Source organism: Leptodactylus fuscus, chromosome 7, assembly GCF_031893055.1.
Source record: "Leptodactylus fuscus isolate aLepFus1 chromosome 7, aLepFus1.hap2, whole genome shotgun sequence".
Taxonomy (NCBI): domain Eukaryota; kingdom Metazoa; phylum Chordata; class Amphibia; order Anura; family Leptodactylidae; genus Leptodactylus; species Leptodactylus fuscus.
Window position 1 is genome coordinate 66,822,806 of NC_134271.1, and position 20,137 is coordinate 66,842,942.

A 20,137-nucleotide genomic window follows, 5' to 3' on the forward strand; every position below is an offset into this window, starting at 1 on the left:
AACAGCAAGTACTGACAAGAAGGCTGTATATACCATATCATAAAAGGTTCCTCCTTTGAATCAAATCTCAGATTTTCAAGCCTGGTGGTGAATGTGTTTGTCCCATATGGGCTTGAGCTGACTACTACAAAAGGGTTGGATCTCAGGGAGTTGCTTTCTTTGGTTTTAAACCTTAGGGGCTCTGGAGTTTAGTGAACAAAAACCCCTAAGGCTTCCTGCATATGACTGTAGTTGGTTTACTGCCTGCAAATAATAATCTGCAAAAAACATATGTGAGTACATCAGCTGCAAATACACAGATCCGCAAAAAGATTTTGTATGATTCCTTAAGATTTTGTATGATTCCTTAAACAGTAAGGAATGTGGCCAAGAATAAGACATGCTTCATAATTTGCAGTCCTTGTATACAGTATACATACTGCCGACAAGAGACAACACTTATTGCTGCCTCCAATCAACAACCACAGATGAGGGACGTAATAAATTGTCCCGAGCCCACCAGTAAAGTTCAATCTGGGGGCCCAGTATACAGCTATATGCAAATACACAGACACATAAGACTGACCTCCACAATCACAAGCTTCAAGAAGGCCCTGAAGACTCACCTATTCAGGCAGGCCTACAACCTCCTAATGCTACCGCCACCTTAACACCATCTTAACAGCCTCTCCCCTCACCTTCTGTCTCTATCCCTCTTCCCTCATAGATTGTAAGCCCTTACGAGCAGGGCCCTCTATCCCACTGTGAAAAATACTAGGAGTCATAGCAACTAGGAAGAAAAAAGAAAGACTCGGGATCATTTAGTTCTCTGTGCGGAGAGATCTTCGCTTAGCCTGATGTTGATTATACAGCCTGATTGCGGTTGGTAGGAAGGATCTCCGATAGCGCTCCTTCTCCAACTTGGGGTGAAGCAGTCGGTCACTGACAGTACTGCCCAGTGCTGTCACAGTCTCATATATGGGGTGGGAGTTGTTCTCCAGCATGGAGGTCACCACGGACAGTATCCTTCTGTCACCCACCACCTGTACTGGGTCCAGGGGGCTCCCCAGGACAGAGCTGGCCCTTCTAACCAACCTGTCAAGTCTATTTCTGTCCCTCGCTGGTATGCTACTCCCCCAGCAGGCCACTCCGAAGATACTATACTACATACTATAATGTAAGGAGCAATCTGCCTCTGTCTTCATATAGTTTTGGGCCTGACACGAATCCTACTCAGCTGATAGGCTGGTACCCCATTGATCAGATATTGATGGACTATCCTAACAGTAGGCCATCAACAGAAAAAAAATCCTAGAAAACCCCTTTGAAATGGGCCTTCTGTTGTGGTTTTGCCATGACATTATAGTATTTCTTTACTTCTCAGTTACCCTTGAGCACTCTCCTTTTGGGGGCGCCATAGTAGCAGCCAAACCTGCTTCTATGGTACAGTATGTACGCCTTTCTACTAATGGAACAGCTTGTTTTTATCCTCAGATGTATGCATCCTATCACTCCCTCCTTCCCGATAGCACATCTGTTTGGTGCTCTGACACCTCTTGTATTAAGACCGCTCATCATTTTGTTATGACAACTTCTGTCATCATCACAGATAAACTTGACAAAGGTTAAACATTGCACGTTCACGTGTTAGCAGATAATTGAGCTCATTTGCATAAAGCATTACGACTCCTCATTACTACAGTTGGCATGCCGTTGTGCAGACAGCCCCCTCCCCTTTTGTTTAATTATCTTTTTTTAAGCCAAACTAATTATGTGTTTTTATTTAATCCGAAAAGAAGAATAATTATGAGACTTTACACCATAATTAAAACCAAAAATGTAGGTTTGCCTTGTTTGATCTATGTGATAACAAGAAATGTATAAAATGGTATTTATAGAATAGTACTAGATGACGGAAATGTAGTAACTTCTGTCCAAATGTTTTGTCAGGATGATTTCCTCAAAAATCACACAGTAAGGCTAAGGCCCTACGTTGCGGAAACGCAGTGTTATTTGTTGCAGATTATGCTGCTGGTTTTTCATGCCAAAGTCAGCGGTGGATTTAACAGAAGGAAATTGTCTAAATACTTCTGTTATATTTCCCATTCTTTTTCAAGCCTCTCCTGTCTTTGGCTATCACGTGTGTATCACATTGAAAGCAATAGGGAAAAAACCCTCCCATTTATTTCAATGGGTAGCGCTCGTATGCCAGCACCCATTCAAGTCAATGGGAGCTGGTTTTTACGCGCTCATTCTGAACGATTTTTATGTTCAGAATGAGCAGAGCGTATACTCCGTGTGAAGGCTTCCTTAGGCTGAGGCCCCACGTTGCAGAAATGCAGCTTTTTTTGTTGCAGATTTTGTTGTAGTATTTTGAGCCAAAGCCAGGAGTGGATTGAGCACAATATATAAGTATAAGAAGCTTTCTATATATTCCCCATTTGTTTTGTAGCCATTCTTGGCTTTGGCTCAAAAAACTGCAACAAAATCTGCAAGAAAAAAAGCTGCGTTTCCGCAATGTGGGGCCTCAGCCTTAGCCTACATGTGTCTTACTCCTCTTTTTCATGAGAACAGTCATCATTTTTTGCAAGTAGATTAGGCAAAGGTCGAAGACATGACTGATGAAAGTACTGGTGACAGGACGAGTGGTACTGGTAGCCATTAGGGGGAAATCTTGAGAGTGTACAAGAATTCCATGGCCATGATGATAAAAAAAAAAGTAAAGATGATGATATTATTGATGATGATTCTTTTGCGGATAGGACCTGGCAAGCGGGTCAGGATGACAAGGTGACATAACAAAAAAGGAATGGTGGCAGCAGTGATAGTGACAATTCCAGTCAATGCACAGCCCCAACACCCAAAAAAACCTAGGGGTAGCTTGGGGGTGGGTACTGGTAGCAACAACTGAATGCCGTTATTTCTTGTGTGGGAATTATGTACTTTGCCAAACAACAAATCCATGGCAATGTGCAAGATCTGCAAGCAGAAAATTTGCTGTGGCCATGTAGGAACAAATGTAGGAACTAGGTTTCTATGTATTCACATAAAAAGGCATCACTAGCTCATTTGTCAAAATAGAATTGGCAGTGGCACAGACAGGGTAAGTGAGCAAGACTGTTGCACTCCTTCTCCCCATGATGTTCCTTGTAGGAGAGCTGCATCCACATGTGGCACATGGTGGTCATTATCATCATCAGCACCATCTCTACCATGCTAACGTCAGCCATCATACATAAAGGAATGTGTGTTCAGCAATTGGTAACGTGTCCAATCATCCAGCTGGTCTTCAACGTTACCTCGTACTTGGCCAAGTTACTGGTGGTGCAGTCATTGTTGTGCCACTTAGTTGATTCCACTGCATTTTGTGTGGCATGCTTACAGTCTCGATGGAGATTACATATCTGCCATTAGGAATCTTCAGGATTTTCCCATTAACTCCCCCCTTGATTGGCTCTCTAAGGCTCTATTCACACAGAGTAACGCCACGCGTCATTTGTGTGTAATTTGTGTGTCTTTTACGGCCGTCATAAAACGTTTACATAGAGTTCTATAGGAAAAGACTTCCGTAATTTACGGCCGTCATTTAAGGCCATCATTACAATGACGGCCGTAAATTACGGACGTCTTTTCCTATAGAACTCTATGTAAACGTTTTATGACGGCCGTAAAAGACACACAAATTACGCCTGGCGTTACTCTGTGTGAATGGAGCCTTACAGTGTATTGCCCCGTTTATTAACTGCCAAACAATAATTAATCCCCATTTACTTTGCTGCACTCTTTCTGGTCCCCCATGGATTGACATTAGGCAGCTACCTACTGGATTACTCTAGCAAGTAATGGCCAATATTGACTTACCCATCCCTGCTCCTGCCCATGGCCACCTCTGCTTTGGCTGCAGCCTATTGCTGTATATTACATCCTGGATATTTTATTCTCACTATAAAGACAGGCCCCAAAGGGTGCTGGGCAGTGAATGCAGGCTGGTTCCCTGAGTTATCATTGCTACCTGAGGTGTTGGAGGAGTTAGCTGGAGCTATGTCAGGACATCTGTACTCTACATCATCTGGGTTTGCCTTTGGCTCTATTCCTTCTGGGGCTGTCCTGTAATACCTCCATGCCCACCAGTTGCTATGCCACCATCTGCTGTGTTGAGTACTGTCATTGTCACTGTAGGTGCCTCTTTTGACGCACATACCCATCTACTCCTGCTGGCCCCCTCAGCAACTAAGGAGGTTGCCTGGATGAGTTGGTTGAGGGTTTTATTGGATAACTCTGACAACAACTACCACTCCCATTGTCTACTTGCCTCCAATGGGTTACTACATATTCTGCGGTTCTAGCAGGGGTGTAACTTAAAGTACCTGGTCTCCAATGCAAAATCTTAAACAGGGCACCCTAATACCATGTGCTGTCAAACACCACCAGGGCTATGTAGTGATTGGTACCTATAGTTATGTCCCTGGCTCCTAGTAAGCAGGCATACAGCTAGCTTGGATATTACAGTAACATGGAGACATTACAACCTAATTAAGGTTAACAAAATACTGGAAACTGGCAGGAGTGGCTGGAAGAAGCCTCTTTTTTTAGGGTACTATGAAAGAAGCACATGTTCTTGGGACAAGTATAATGAGTGGCTCTTTGACATGGAGAGACCTCTGGTTTGAAGGAGGCAGTCACTGGAGGATTTCAAGAAATCAGGGTGTTGTGACTCTATAAGTTAAAGAAGGTTTACAAGTTCTTGTGGGAGATTGAAACCGGAGAGGAACTCTGAGTTTCTTGACTGTCTGGCAGATCATTTTTGTTAGTAGGCATGGCTATGGGCTCATACAAAGTGCATATGGATGAGAGCCTAGAGTATACAGTATATGTGTCCATGGCCCATATGGATAGCAGGAAGGAGCAGTGGAGAGAATGGCAGGCATACCTGTGGGTATAGAATAACCACTCGTGTGGGAACAGGGTGCAAGGTCATGCTCTTGAGCAGTGGTCCTATTAGGAGACCTGTGGGAGTATTTGTATTAAAAAAAGATACAAAAAGGTTCAGCTCACCCACAGGTTGATATCAGACATCGGCTTTTCAATGGTTGAATTCTTCGGGGTGCACGGCAACACACTCTATTCCTTGAGTGTAATATCTCCACAGCAAAAACAAATTTCTCCGGCAACTCTCCGATGATAAAATATAACTTTTAATCAGAAAACATCATAAAATGACAAAAAATTTGATGTCAATTACAAAATAAAGAAAAAAAAAATGTAAACCCCCTAAAAAACGCATTTTTTAGGGGGTTTACATTTTTTTTTTCTTTATTTTGTAATTGACATCAAATTTTTTGTCATTTTATGATGTTTTCTGATTAAAAGTTATATTTTATCATCGGAGAGTTGCCGGAGAAATTTGTTTTTGCTGTGGAGTATTTGTATTACCCTGTGCTGGCTGTGGTGTTTGGTTTATGCCAGGGAAAAAAGTATGCTGTATAAGGGTGGCCTTCACATTTTTTTGAAGGCAGTTGACATGGAAAGTCCATTCATTTGGTCATTCCACCTTGCCCTGGATAGGAACTACACAAGAGATAGTAGGCCTAATGCATGAGTGTGGTAGGGAATGTTAGCTGTGATAACAGAAAAGATGCCCGCCAGCTTGTGTATGAGCTCCAAGTAGATGAAGTTACTGGATAATGTGTTTCTTATCCTGCGTGTTCTCATTACTTTTCTTGTGAGCTGCAATTAAGATTATTGGAGCTTCAATTTCCCCACTAAAGAAAGTCTGATGGATTTTTCTTATAACACAATTTGTACTGTGCGGGGGTTCTAGTCAGTGGACCTACAGCTGGATGGGATATTACAGTAATGTGGAGACATTGCAAGCAGATGTGTGAAAGTTTGCTAGCAAAGTAAACAGTGTCATGTGTTTTGCCAGGACCTGCTGCAACAGCGCAGATTCGGTTGTCATGAGATAAAAGTATGAGGAGAGTTCAGAATCCCAATCTTCTGCCACACACCCTGTTTAGCTGTGTTTTGGTGCCTAAAATCCTTCTATCTAGTGGAGATTTGTTCCAGTGATTTAAGAACTTTTCATCTATTAGTACCTCCATGTGTTGCCTATTGTGACTATGCCACTGTCTGGCATTATCACCTATGGACTTTTACATATTGTAAGGGGTTCAGCTCATACGATTGGGACCGGCAATGACACCATGCAGACAGGTAGTAGGATAACCAAGTCCAGAGGGTTTTTATTTGGTATTTCGGCATAAAAACACGGTGCCAGCAAAGTAAAAAAACATCAAAACCTAAACCTTGTCCGGATCTACCTAAACAACAGGTTTCCTCTCTGATCTAGAGCAAGTTGAGTCACCACATTAACAAGACACAGTCCACACTATGCCTGTTGGTCTCAGGAGTTTTTTCCTCACACATTCCGTGTGTGTATCAGGCCCATAACTGAGCTTCCTTCCCCAGTAAATAGCCCTAAGGAAGCTTCACCTGTGAATGCCCCGGACTCAGGGCAAAACCCGTGGTGGAGTAAGGGTGTGGACTGGAAGGCTCCCACTACCAACCTGCCCTCCAGTCCAGAAAAGCCAACCCATAATATGGAACAAGAGCTCTAGCAGACTATGCTCTGCTAGAACATTATTGCTCTGGCTTTCCTTTATCTCGCCTGTCTGAGGAAACCAGGAGAGTTATACACTCCGTCCACCACCTTACCGTACACTTTACCACATATCCCTCACCCCCTCTTCTCCAGACCAGAGGTCTGGGCATTTTTACTGAACAGACAGCAGACCCTGGACAATGCATCCGCATTTCCTTGTAATTTCCCTGGTCTATGTTCAAGTTTGAAACAGAAGTTTTGTAAGGAGAGAAACCATCTGCTCAATCTTATTTATCTGGGGATTAACCAATCCCTTACCTATAATGTAGCCCAGGTATTTTGCTTCCTCCAGACCCACTGCACATTTTTCAGGGTTTATGGTCAGGCCTGCATCACTGATGGAGTCTAGGACGGCCTGTACCTTACAGAGGTGACTTTTCCAATCAGGCGAAAAAATGACCACATCGTCCAGGTAGGCAGCGGCATAATCACGGTGTGGTCTCAAGATCAGATCCATCAGCCTCTGAAATGCAGCAGGGGCCCCATGTAACCCAAATGGCATCACTACATACTGGAACAGGCCTTCCGGAGTGGAGAATGCAGTCTTTTCTTTTGCCTCATCAGATAATGGTATCTGCCAATAACCCTTTGTAAGGTCAAGTGTTGTGATGTACCTGGCACTCCCCAGCCTCTCAATCAGTTCATCCACTCGGGGCATGGGGTACGCATCAAATTTTGAAACCTCATTTAATTTCCTGAAGTCATTACAGAACCTCCATGTCCCATTGGGCTTTGGGATTAGTACAATGGGGCTTGACCATTCGCTGTTTGACTCCTCAATGACTCCCAGTTCAAGGAGTCAGTTGACTCCCACTCTGCGGGCTTCTGGTATCCTGTACGGCTTCAGGCTCACTTTAGTATTGGGCTCAGTTTTAATATGATGTTTTATCAGGTGCGTTCGGCCGGGTAGGTCAGAAAACTTGCCTCTGTTGCACTGCAGGAATTCCTTTACTTCCTGTTTCTGGTGTCCAGACAGGGCCTCTCCTATTCTTACTGGGGGAATTGGCTGTAACCCTTCTTTAACCACAGTCGGGGTGGCTACCAAAGCCTCTCTATCCTTCTACGGCTTGATGAGGTTTATGTGGTAAATCTGGAAGGGTTTTCTCCTGCCTGGCTGATGCACCTTGTAGTTCACCTCACTCACCTTTTCTACAATCTCATAGGGACCCTGCCAATTTGCCAGAAACTTAATCCCGGTCCCCTGGATTAAAGGTCCTCACCCGGGCAGACCTGTTGTAAATTCTGCTCTGGGCCTCCTGAGCTTTTTGCATATGCTCTCTGACAATGGGCATCACTGTCTCTATTCGGTCCTGCATCTGGGCCACATGTTCAACAACACTTTTATATGGGGTGGCCTCAGTCTCCCAGGTCTCTTTGGCAATATCTAGCAAACCCCTTGGATGCCGGCCATAAACTAACTCAAAGGGGGAAAACCCTGTAGATGCTTGGGGTACCTCCCTGATGGAGAACATAAGATATGGTAACAGACAGTCCCAGTCCCGGCCATCCCTTTCCACTACCTTTTTCAACATGTGTTTGAGGGTTTTATTGAACCTCTCCACTAGTCCATCAGTTTGGGGGTGGTACACTGATGTACGGATATGCGCGATTTTAAACAATTTGCACAGTTCTTTCATAACTTTCGACATAAAGGGGGTACCCTGGTCCATAAGTATTTCTTTGGGAATTCCTGTGCGAGAGAACATGTAAAACAATTCTCGAGCTATATTTTTGGAGGCCATGTTTCTTAAGGGAACTGCCTCTGGGTACCTGGTGGCATAGTCTAACACAACCAGAATGTATTGATGTCCCCTAGCGGATTTGACTAGAGGCCCCACCAGGTCCATTGCAATTCTTTCAAATGGTACCTCAATGATGGGAAGTGGCACCAAAGGGCTACGGTAGTGGGGTGTTGGGGCACTTAATTGGCACGTGGGGCATGACTCACAGTACCTCCTCACTTCTTCATATACCCCAGGCCAAAAAAAAGTTGGAGGACTCTCTCGTGTTTTACTAGTCCCCAAATGACCACCCAACACATGATTATGAGCCATATCTAGCACCATGCGACGGTACAGTTTTGGCACCAAAAGCTGTTCCACAATTTCATTGTTACACTTGGTGACTCGATACACCAGGTCCCTATTCATAGCAAAGTGTGGAAATCTGTGGTCAGCTTTGGGATCCTGTGGTACACCATTTATTACTGTAACATTGGCACGTGCAGTACTCAAAGTGGGGTCTCTCGCTTGCTCAGTCCCAAAGTTACCCCGAGACACTCCTAAATCTAGCACCTGCTACCCTGGTGGGGAAGTTTCTTCTTCTTCCCCAGCTAACACTTGCAGGGGGAACCATTCATCATTGCACACCTCAGGTTCATTCACATTTTTCCCCAAATTAGTATTACTATTTCCAGGGGTCTCTGCACATGAACCATTATTTTCAGAGAAAGGAACTGATTCTGCTGGAGTTACTTCACTGGCAGCAGGAGCGTTACCTTTCTTCCATAATTCCCAAAACAACGGGAAATCACGGCCCAAAATCACCTCATACATTAGCCGTTTTACCACACTGACTTCATAGGTCACAGTCCCAGAGGGAGTTACCAGTGTAACTGAGGCCACGGGGTAAGCTATAATATCCCCATGGTGTGAAAAGGAAAAGGTTGGTTTGCAACACTCCTTCAGTAAAAAACTTTTCTTTTATTTAATCCATTAAAAAGTCTCTTTTTAATGGATTAAATAAAGAAAAGTTTTTTACTGAAGGAGTGTCGCAAACCAACCTTTTCCTTTTCACACCATTGCTGGTTTGTCCTCCACTAGCTCGGAGGCTAGGTTTGGCACCTCCCGAAATTGTTTCTCCATATGCGGTAAGAAAACAGTCATCCATTCTTTTTTTAATATCCCCATGGATGCATAGCATTCACCTGTTTGCCTGCTATATAGTCCCCAGTTACAAGGCTGGCTTTAACCAAAGTCACTGAGCTACCAGAGTCCAGCAGGGCTGTTGCCGAGCGGTCATTAACCCTTAACATGCATGCATGTGGCTCAGTCCCTGGCATGGCTGCACATACCAGTTCAGCAAATAGCAACTGCCGCCTATTAGCGTCACACTCCATGAGCTCTGAAGTAAGAGGGCAATGGGCGGCCACATGTCCCCACTCATGACACCTCCAGCACTGGAGGGTCCCAGGCCTTTTTAACAGGGAGTCCTTTCTAGGATTTGTGGGCCCCTTAGGTTCAAGTTCAGTCTTTTGCCTTCGCCTGAGGTCCAGAGCCCTGTTCCCTCTCGCACTTTTCCATACTCCTCCCACTCTACCCTTCTTACCCACAGACGTCACGGGACTGGCAGTCCTGAGAGGGGTTGGTGCCGTGGGAACATCATGGAGGAAGTCCTCGGTTGATATGTACCTTTCGACCAGGTTGACCAGTTGATCAACAGTCTTGGGGTCCCCGTGTCCGACCCAGCGTTGTAGCTCTGCCGGCAGCGCCCTGAAGAAGTGATCGACGACCACCTTTTCCACGATTTGGGCGGGTGTGCAGGTCTCTGGTTCCAGCCATTTGCGTACCAGATGGATTAGGTCGTACATCTGAGACCTGGTGGGTTTGTCAATGGAGTAGGTCCAACTGTGAACTCTCCTAGCGCGGACAGCTGGTGTGACACCCAGGTAAGCAAGGATCTCCAACTTTAGTTTGGTATAGTCCCGGACATCCTGCTCCCTGAGGTCATAGTAGGCCTTTTGGGGTTCACAATCACATCTGCCCACTCTGCACTCGGCAGACCCTCTCTCTCTGCCACTCTCTCAAACACCATGAGGTAGGCCTCGGTGTCATCATCGGATGTCATTTTCTGCAAGACCTGCTGTACAGCCCTCTTTACCTTAGCAGTCTCAGGCGGGCTTACCTCCATTCGTCGGGCTTGAGTTGCGCCAGACTCTCGGAGCGCAGCCATCTGCTCCATTAACAGGCGGTTTGTTTCCTGTTGCTGTGCCAGGGCCTGTTGTTGTTGCGCCTGGACCTGTATCAGCTGCTTTAATACCTCTTCCATGGTATTGGACTGTCCATGCAAAGTTGCAGCAGCTTTCACTCAGGACTTATACCTCTGGCTCCTTTAATGTCTGCCACACACAACTGTCCAGACTTCTGTCATGCCATTGTGCCCCGCGTCCTCCACCAATTGTAAGGGGTTCAGCTGGGACCAGCAATGACACCATGCAGACAGGTAGTAGGATAACCAAGTCCAGAGGGTTTTTATTTGGTATTTCGGCATAAAAACACAGTGCCAGCAAAGTAAAAAAAACAACAAAACCTAAGCCTTGTCCAAAAAAGCCAGCCCATAATATGGAACAAGAGCTCTAGCAGACTATGCTCTGCTAGAACATTATTGCTCTGGCTTTCCTTTATCTCGCCTGGCTGAGGAAACCAGGAGAGATATACACTCCGACCACCACCTTACCGTACACTTTACCACAATATGTACAATACTGTGCAAAGGTTTTAAGCAGGAATGGAAAATTGTTGGACAGACAGAATGCTATCAAAGAAAGAAGTGTCAATAGTTTATTTTTGTCAGTTCACAAAATGCAAACTTAATGAACAAAAGAGAAATCCAAATAATCAATATTTGCTTTGACCACTCCTTGCCTTCAAAACAGCATCAATTCTTCTAGACACACAAGTACACAGTTCATGAAGGAACTCAGCAGGAGGGTTGCACCAAACATCTTGGAGAACTAAACACAGAACTTCTCTATATGGACGCTTGCTTAAATCCTTCTATCTCCTCATATATTTCCAGACAGATTTCCTTTTGCTGAAGATGGTTCTTTATGACAGGGACTATATGTTTTTGTATATTCTGCTGCAGAATAAATTTGGAGCCATTCAGATACCTCCCTCATGGTATTGCATGATGAATAAGTATCTGCTTATATTTCTTAGCTTTGAGAACACCATTAATCCTGACAAAATCCACAACTCACTTTGCTGAAATGCAGCCCCAAACATTCAGGGAACCCCCTCAAAGCTTCCCTGTTGTCTGCAGACACCTATTATTGTACTGCCCTCCAGCTCTTCTGCGAGTACACCACCTTCAGTTACAGGCAAATAATTCAAATATGAACTCAACCGTTCAGAGCACCCGCTGCCATTTTTCTGCCCAGTTCCTATGTTCAATTCAGTCACATTGCCTTGTTTCCCCATTGAAGGTGTAGTTTTTTGGTCCCAATTCTTCTATGAAGACCACTTTTGTCCATACAATAGATGGCCAAACAATAGATGGGTAAACCTGGATCCCACTGGTTTTTAACAATTCTCAGCTGATGGCAAAGTAAGCATGATGCGTTTTTCATGTGCTGCATTAAGTTTCCTTGGCATTGTCTGTACACTCCTCAACATTGCCTGTTCCTTGCTGAATCTTCAGAAGAACTTGAACAGCAAAATTTCTTGAAACTCCAGTCTGCTTTGAAATATTTGCCTGGCAGAAACATTGCGAAGTATAACTACCTTGTGCTTAGTCTTGCCATGTTGTTAACACAAATGACATGACATTATGTTCCACTTCCACTGTACCTTCAAAGTTTGGATGTTCCACTATCTATCTATCTATCTATCTATCTATCTATCTATCTATCTATCTGGGATCATGATGGCTGTATGGCTGGTCTCTGAGGTGGTTTTGGTTTCCTGTGATTGTGACTTTCTCTTTCGGGTCATAGTGGTGATCCCTACTTCCCACAAACCCAGGGTGGTACACATGCATGTAATCTTTCCCCTGGGGCACTACTTAGTGGCTTCAGCCTGATGGTGGTTGGGGTAAAACTTTAGGCATATCTTTTTGCTCTCAACTCAAATTACATATAGACTAGACAAACTGGCTAAGGGGTGACTAAGTCCTTTTCTAAGCCCCTAGCTAGAGCATTCTGGGTAAAGCTGATCCTGCAAACAGAGTAGTGAACTGCAAAGCAAAATTACATTTCTTTAATTTAGGCAAAGTTTTAAAGAGGTTTTCAGGGGCTGACATATAGATGATCTATCCCTAGTATTTGTCATCAATATCTGATCAGTGAGTGGCTGCCACCCAGAAGTTCCCAAATCTTCACTGATCAGCTGTTTGGAGAGATTGCAACATTCAAGTGAGCGCACTTAACTGAATATGAAACACAGCTCTGTACATTGTGTAGGGGCTATGCTTGATGTTGAAACTTAGCCCCATTCACTTGAGTAGGACTTCTACAGCTGTACCATGTGAACGTGATGTCATTGTCACAGGAAAGAGGCGACAGTGCTTCCAAATACTGTGGCTGATCTGTGGGTCTATTTAACTGTCCTAAGGAATGGTGATCAATAGTTCAGTCCTGGCAATATTGGTGGTCGTCCGAGACTTCACTATCAGTCTGATATTTTTTGTTTCCTGTATCTGATTGACATTTTTCCCTTACTCTGTTCATGTAGTTATCTTGAGTTAGATTCTATTTATACTCCAGACACAACAAAATCTGCATCAATTATTCTGCTGTTTTACAATTACTATAGAGCAGAACACTGTTGGAGGTGACATAGTAGCTGTACAGAGCCGAGCTTCTAGGTCACAAATGAGGCAATTGACTGGAGATTGATTTGCTGTTTTCCAAGGGCAACCAGAACATTTTTGAAAGCAGCTTAGGCTGTAAACGGAGTATTAAACTCCAAACTGGTACAAGATAAGTAAAGCAAGTATTTGCTTAACATTTCATGTAATTTTACACTGTGAATGTTGCTAAAAGTGGTGTTACGATTTAACATGGGAAATAACATCCTGTTATTTACTTGCTGCAAAATGTCAAGATAACACGAAGCCCTTCATGTCAGATAATATTACTGTGTGTCTGGAATGAGGAATGAGCCAAACTGGGTTTCTACCATGGAACACGGTGTCACAGCAGAGATAGACACATACTGAATTGTATCATAGTTGGGAAATTATTCTGATATATGGAAATCAGAGCAAATTACAGTAATATAGCGGAGTATAGATGGTGTCAAAAAGCGATATAGATGCTTGTTGATTCAACTCCCAGCTAGACCAATTACACCGAGCTGGGAGATGATGAATTCCTTGTGACTCACTTTCTTGGGACTGATATTTGTGAGTTTAGAAAGCAATAAAACATATGAATGGGAAATACAAACTTTTAATAACCAACATTGAAGTTGCAGATTTCATGGCTGCATGGCTGATGTTAAAGGAGATATTTACATACCTGTGCCATGGCACTTTCTAGGTAATTTGGCCAACAGGATGAATCTCACACATAATTCAAATATTTCTCTATTGACATAAACTATCTTCATACCTCCCAACTTTCAGAGAGCGCAAAGCCATGTCTCACCTTGACCAATCCTTCCTTGTCCCTTTGTACCCCAACACAGTGTGCTTCTTTGTGTAATACACAGGTACTTTGCCTCCTTAGCTCTTCCATATAGTATAATGCCCCCTAAGTGCCTGTTAGGGTGGGCTGGGGCCTCCGTTGTACTGCGCGGAGGCTGATGGCCTGCTCTGTATCCAGCGCCAGAATGGTTCCTTCCGGTTCTTCATGGAGGTGGGCCGGAACCTCCGCTTGAGTCTGCGAGGATTCCGATCTCCCTCTAATGTCAGGACTTGTTTTTACGGGGTTAGGGGGTTAACAGTGGGCCAGAGGCTATTTAGGCCTCATTCTGGCTCTGGTCCGCCGCTGGTTATTCGTTGACATCAAATACTACCTTTGCACCCCTTGTAGCTGCACCTCTGGAAGTGCAGTTTACTTGATATTCAGGCCAAAGCAGCGAAAACCCTTTTTTTTTTTATATATATATTCCTCCATGGTACACCAGTGCAGATGAGCATGCTGTATGTTCATACCTTTAAACATTATCTGCTGCTCCTATTGAATTCCTGTAACCCTAACCAAATCATGGTTGGAAGGTTCCATAAGCACCACTGCAGAACAATTTGTGCTGCTTTGTTAAAGTTTTGTCTCTTCCACAGGTTCCTTCAATTCAATTTATAATAAGAAAGTAAACATGTTAGCTGTCAGAGCTGTGTAACTCTTGGCCCCATGTAACCCGCCGTACAGCTGATGCGATCGGCTTTACAAGTTATAATGTGCCAGTCTGTGTATTTGTAAATTCTTTATGAAAGTCGACTTTTCCACTGCGCTGCTTCTGAATTTACCGGACAGAACAAAACAGACAAAAGTCACTTTTCTCATTTTGCTCTCTAGTGAACAAACACACTTTGCCTTCTTTCCATGACATCTACGACTGCTGGAATCCTCCAGGGGGTGGCAGGGCTTCCATTAAAGTATGACAGGTCAACAATTCACTGCCTTACGAAAAGAACAAAAACTAACTTATTGTCCAAGTTCTTAGTGTTTTTAGGTTCCTTCTCTATCTTTGTATCAAAAACTAAAATGTTTGTTTTGGTACCGTGTTAGCCAGTGGTTATAAAATATAAAAAACAAAAAAAAACTTTGCAAGTCTTCAGTAGGTGATACCTTTTTTAATGGCTAACTCATAATGATGACAGAATATGACGTTTCGAAGCTTTCCTCTGAGCTTCTTCTTCAGATATAACTAAAAAACACTTTCTAGAGGCTGCATATTTATGTACAACAGGACACATAGGGATAGGATTACAGGAACTTAAATTTCCGGTTGAATTCTTCCCTCCTGTAATCCTATCCCTATGTGTCCTGTTGTACATAAATATGCAGCCTCTAGAAAGTGTTTTTTAGTTATATCTGAAGAAGAAGCTCAGAGGAAAGCTTCGAAACGTCATATTCTGTCATCATTATGAGTTAGCCATTAAAAAAGGTATCACCTACTGAAGACTTGCAAAGTTTTTTTTGTTTTTTATATCAAAAACTATACAGTCAACCCCTTTTAATGATTAGTTGACCTTTAAGGGATACCATAGCAAGAATTTCTGTTTTTACTTTATGTCCAGTTTTTGTCACAAAATACTATACTCCTAGATGTTCCTGAATTACTTAAGGGGTATAGCTGGAGGTCGAGGGGAAAACGGGCAACAGGGTAATTTGCCCCATGTGCTGAGTGTCAAAAATTCACTAAGCCTTCCGGACGGTGGGAGAGACAAAGTAAGGGCCCCTTCACACGACTGAAACGCGCGCGTTTTTTGCCCTTTTTTTTACGCGTGTAAAAATGAAAATGTCGCGTTTATGCAACGTTTTAATAGACGGCACGTAAACGCGGCGTCAAAAGATGCACAGTAAACGCCGTGTTTACGCACCGTCTATTAAAACGTTGCGTAAACGCGGCGTTTTCATTTTTACACGAGTAAAAAAATGTGCAAAAAACGTGCGTTTTTCAACCGTGTGAAGGGGCCCTAACAGTGTTTTTTATGTTCCCTCACCTCTCCTAGCCCTCCAATCATTATCCTCAGTGGTCTGAAAACACCCCTGAGTATAATGATAGCGGTGTTTGTAGGGTCCTGTGGCCTCACTTACCGATCCCGGCTCCTGCTCAATGCCACCTCCGCAGAAGGGGAAGTGCTGGTAGCCATGAGCAGGAGCGAGGATCGGTAAGTAAATAGGGCCTGTTACCTACTGGAGTTACTCCAGCAGGTAATGACCTATTAAAAAAGACAAACATCAAGGGCCCGTTGGGTCCACTAACGTCCCTGGCCCTATAGCAGCCACTGCTGCTGCTAATCTGGTAGTCACGCCCCTGTACATAATAATTTTGTAATACTGTCCCTGTATAATTATTCTTCATATTATAATTATTAACCTGCAGAGTGGTCCTTGTAGCCAGAAAAGTCTCTGCACATTTAAGCCGTTCTTATGTCACAAAAATAATCTTGATTTATTTGCAGCGACAAAATAGTCTGCCTTTGTACAACTTTATTTGTTCCAACTTAGTGGAACGCCACCTTAAACATGCTGGAGCAGAAGGCGGTGAATGATTACTTCAGACCAGAGGGACAATGTGTTATTTTGAGATACGCCATTGGATTCTCATGAGTGAAATTTGTCGGCTTTTCAAGCCTTTTGAAGAGTCCAACAAATTTGTCAGCAGAGACAACTGCAGCATCAGCGATATAATGCCTTTATTGTATAAATTACAGGAAACAATTACACTCATGCAATAAGGGATAGAAGAGGAGGAACAATTTCCATAACTTAGTCAATATCATTGATGAAGATCTGGTCAGGGTCACTATGGTGGAGGAAGTGGAACTCTTAAGTGGAACTCCTTTTTCTGCGAGCGGTTTGTTTCCACTCGCGGAAAAAAAAGCGGCGTGCCCTTTCATGATGCAGATTCTGCGGCTGAATAAGCCACAGACGTCCGCGGCACGACACTCCCTCCCGACCAAGGCCCATTAATTTGAGATTAGACCGGAGCCACGACTGGATGACGGTGCACTGTATGCACGGCATCGGCATCCAGTCGCGGCTATCAGTTTTTTGGACTGGATTCTGAAGTGGCCTCTGCCTCAAGATCTGGTCCAAAAAACTCCGTGTGAACCTGGCTTTAGGGCTAATTCACACAGTGGATTTTGACACAGATTCATTTCAATGGGAGCCACTAGCTTCTTTTCAGCTAGCGTAAAAAAAAAGCGGCATGACCTATGTTCAGGTGGATTCTGCCTGGAAAACCCATTGAAGTCAATGGCAGGCGGAAAAACCGCAACACGTTTTTGCCGCAGTTTGTGCCACTGTGATTTCCAAAACTGTTACAGTTTTGGAAATTGCAGCAAGTGAAATATACCTAAGGAAACCCTGGCGGTTTCTTTCTAGGTATAATTGAAACAGAAAGTCCGCAGTGGAAACCTATACGGACTGTGACAGGACTAGGGGAAAAGTGGTAGAAGGAGTATACATTTCTCCCAGGTTTCTGTCATACACAATCTAGATGCAGCTGAGCAAAGCTGTGCTCCTGGCTCGTTGGTCTTACCAAAACCCTGGTAAAAAGTTCTGGCTACTGGAGTAGGAGTATTGGGTGTGTCTAAACTCCACTCAACCACTCCAGGATTTGAGATGTGTGGGGTTAATTCCTGGTTTCATGAAAGTGTCTGTATAAAAGGGCAGTCAGCCCACAGATATATGGCTCTGTCTACTCCTGGGGAAAATACTTGTGAGTAAGTCTGCTGGTTTGTGTTTAGGGAGCTGTGCAAAAGGCCCAGCTCTCATAGTTAGGTAACCTGTGTTGAAGGTAGAAGCCGGACGGCTAGGACTTTATTTTGCATTGTTTATGTTTTGTTTTGCCTGGAAAAATCCTAATAAAACTGGTTGCGGCCAGTTGCACCATACTTGGCTGGATTGGATTTACTTTTTGTGCCAAAAAGTGCTCAAGATAGCGATCCCTGAGCTAATCCCGTTACAGGACTTTCAGTGAAAAGCACCGCAGGAAAATATGCGACGTGATGCCGCCACTTTTTTTCCACATCACTGAAGTAGCACAAGACAGACAAGGTTTATGGGTTTAACAGATATCTGTTTCCAGCTACGCCAGTCAGACTTAAGAGAGGGGAACTTCTTCCTGATATCAGAGGTCTGGAGCAACCAAGCTTTCCCTGACATAGGTTAAATTTTTCAAACTTGACAAAGAAGTATCTGAACTACATGGTACTCATGAATGGAAGGGGAGCATTGGAATATGAGCCAGAGCTTTTCATTACAAAGTGAAGAACAACATTAAGTGATGGGAGGAAATTAACCCTACACACGTCACATGCTAGGACAATGCACATTTGATTTTCAGCCCTGTATCAAAAATTGTGCCAACAAACAATTGCTTACATGACATAATAAATTAAGTATCATAGAACCCTTAAAGGGGCTCTATCATTGGGAAAAATCATTTTTAACTAATCACATCCTTGCATAGCCTTTAGAAAGACTATTTCAAACCTACCTTTAGTATGTAAATTGCCTCAGTGGTTTCTGAATAAGTCCGTTTTTATTCATATGCTAATGAGCTTCCAGTCAGCACAGGAAGTTCCCAGCAGCCTCCTCTCTGCTATTATCTCCTATGTGTGTGTGCAAACAGGAAGCTGAGTCATCATCATCATCAGCAGCAGCCTGTGCTGTATACACCCATAGGAAACAATAGCAAAGAGGGTGCACGATGCATCATGCACCCAGTCTAATTAGCATATGAATAAAAATGGACTTATTCAAAAACCACTGAGGCAATTTACATACTAAAGGTAGGTGTGGAATAGACTTTCTAAAGGCTATGCAAGGATGTGATTAGTTAAAAATGACTTTTCCCAATGATAGAGCCCCTTTAAATGTGAAAATACCTGTTATACCATATAGTCTCAGTATGGGAAGGTATAACAGAATACATGGCGAAAGGTAATATCAGCAAAAAGTTATTCTTCTTCGCCTTTAAAAGGTATGTACAAATGATTAGTCACAATTCGTATATATTCCCTGCTCAATGACTCAGCCGGGGCCAGGGAACAAGCTTATAGCAATCAATGGCAGTCAGCTCCTCCGAATGGATAAAATTGATTTATTTTTCTCATGTGAAATACATCCCCCACCCCAGATTGTGCAGAAATACACAAGGGCTGATTAGGGTTTGTTAACATTTCAAAGCTAGGTTCATTTTTACAAGTTTTGTGTTTGTTTAGCTAAGCAATACCTCAATAGCAAGCGAGCAGAGCCATGTCTTTAGATTTCAATTGGCAATTTATGACTAGTACAGCTTTCCATGTGCCTGTTATGTAGAGAGCGAGAAGAATATAGAGATAGATTTGGATTGAAGTCAAATGCTTGCCAAGCTCGGTAGGGTGTGATTTTATCTCCTTATTAACCATCTGTTCGTACAAAACACAAGATTTTATGATGAGATTTTTTTTTCTTACAATTTGACAAGCTGGGATCTTGTTAGATGTTTAAACATTTTATATTAGTTGAAAAACATTAACTCTGGCCTTGTTGGCTATGTCAGTGTTGTGATAGTGAGGGTGAAACCTATGGAGGAAGATGGTCCTAAACTCTATGGCTCACATAATCTACATTAACCTGGATACCTAAGCATTTTGAACCCTGTATACTAGCAAAATTTCATAAGAAAATTTACCTTTTCTAACCATAAGATCCAATAAAATATCAGTGGGTAAATTTCCTATATGATAAGTACACTTATATGGTAGTAACAAATCTACCAAAGCTATATACAAAGCCCCAAATGCTTTAAATACATTATCATATTCAAAAATATTATGATAAAACAGGGCAGAGTGTATGTCTACTATGAAGCTGAGTGATATATAACCAACTAGCTTCTGCCCATGACTTTGTCTGCATGCTGTTAGCGTTCATAATCCGCCTGCTCCGGTGTCTCGGCAGCTCTCAAACTGGCCTGCCGCTGAACTTGTTCTTCGCACCGTGTTTGTGATTGTTCTGACATCTCAGCAGCTCGCTGGGACGTCATAATGAGTGTGTTGTTGGCGTCTATGATCCACCTGCTCAGGCTTTTTGGCTGCTCTAATAGCTGCTTGACG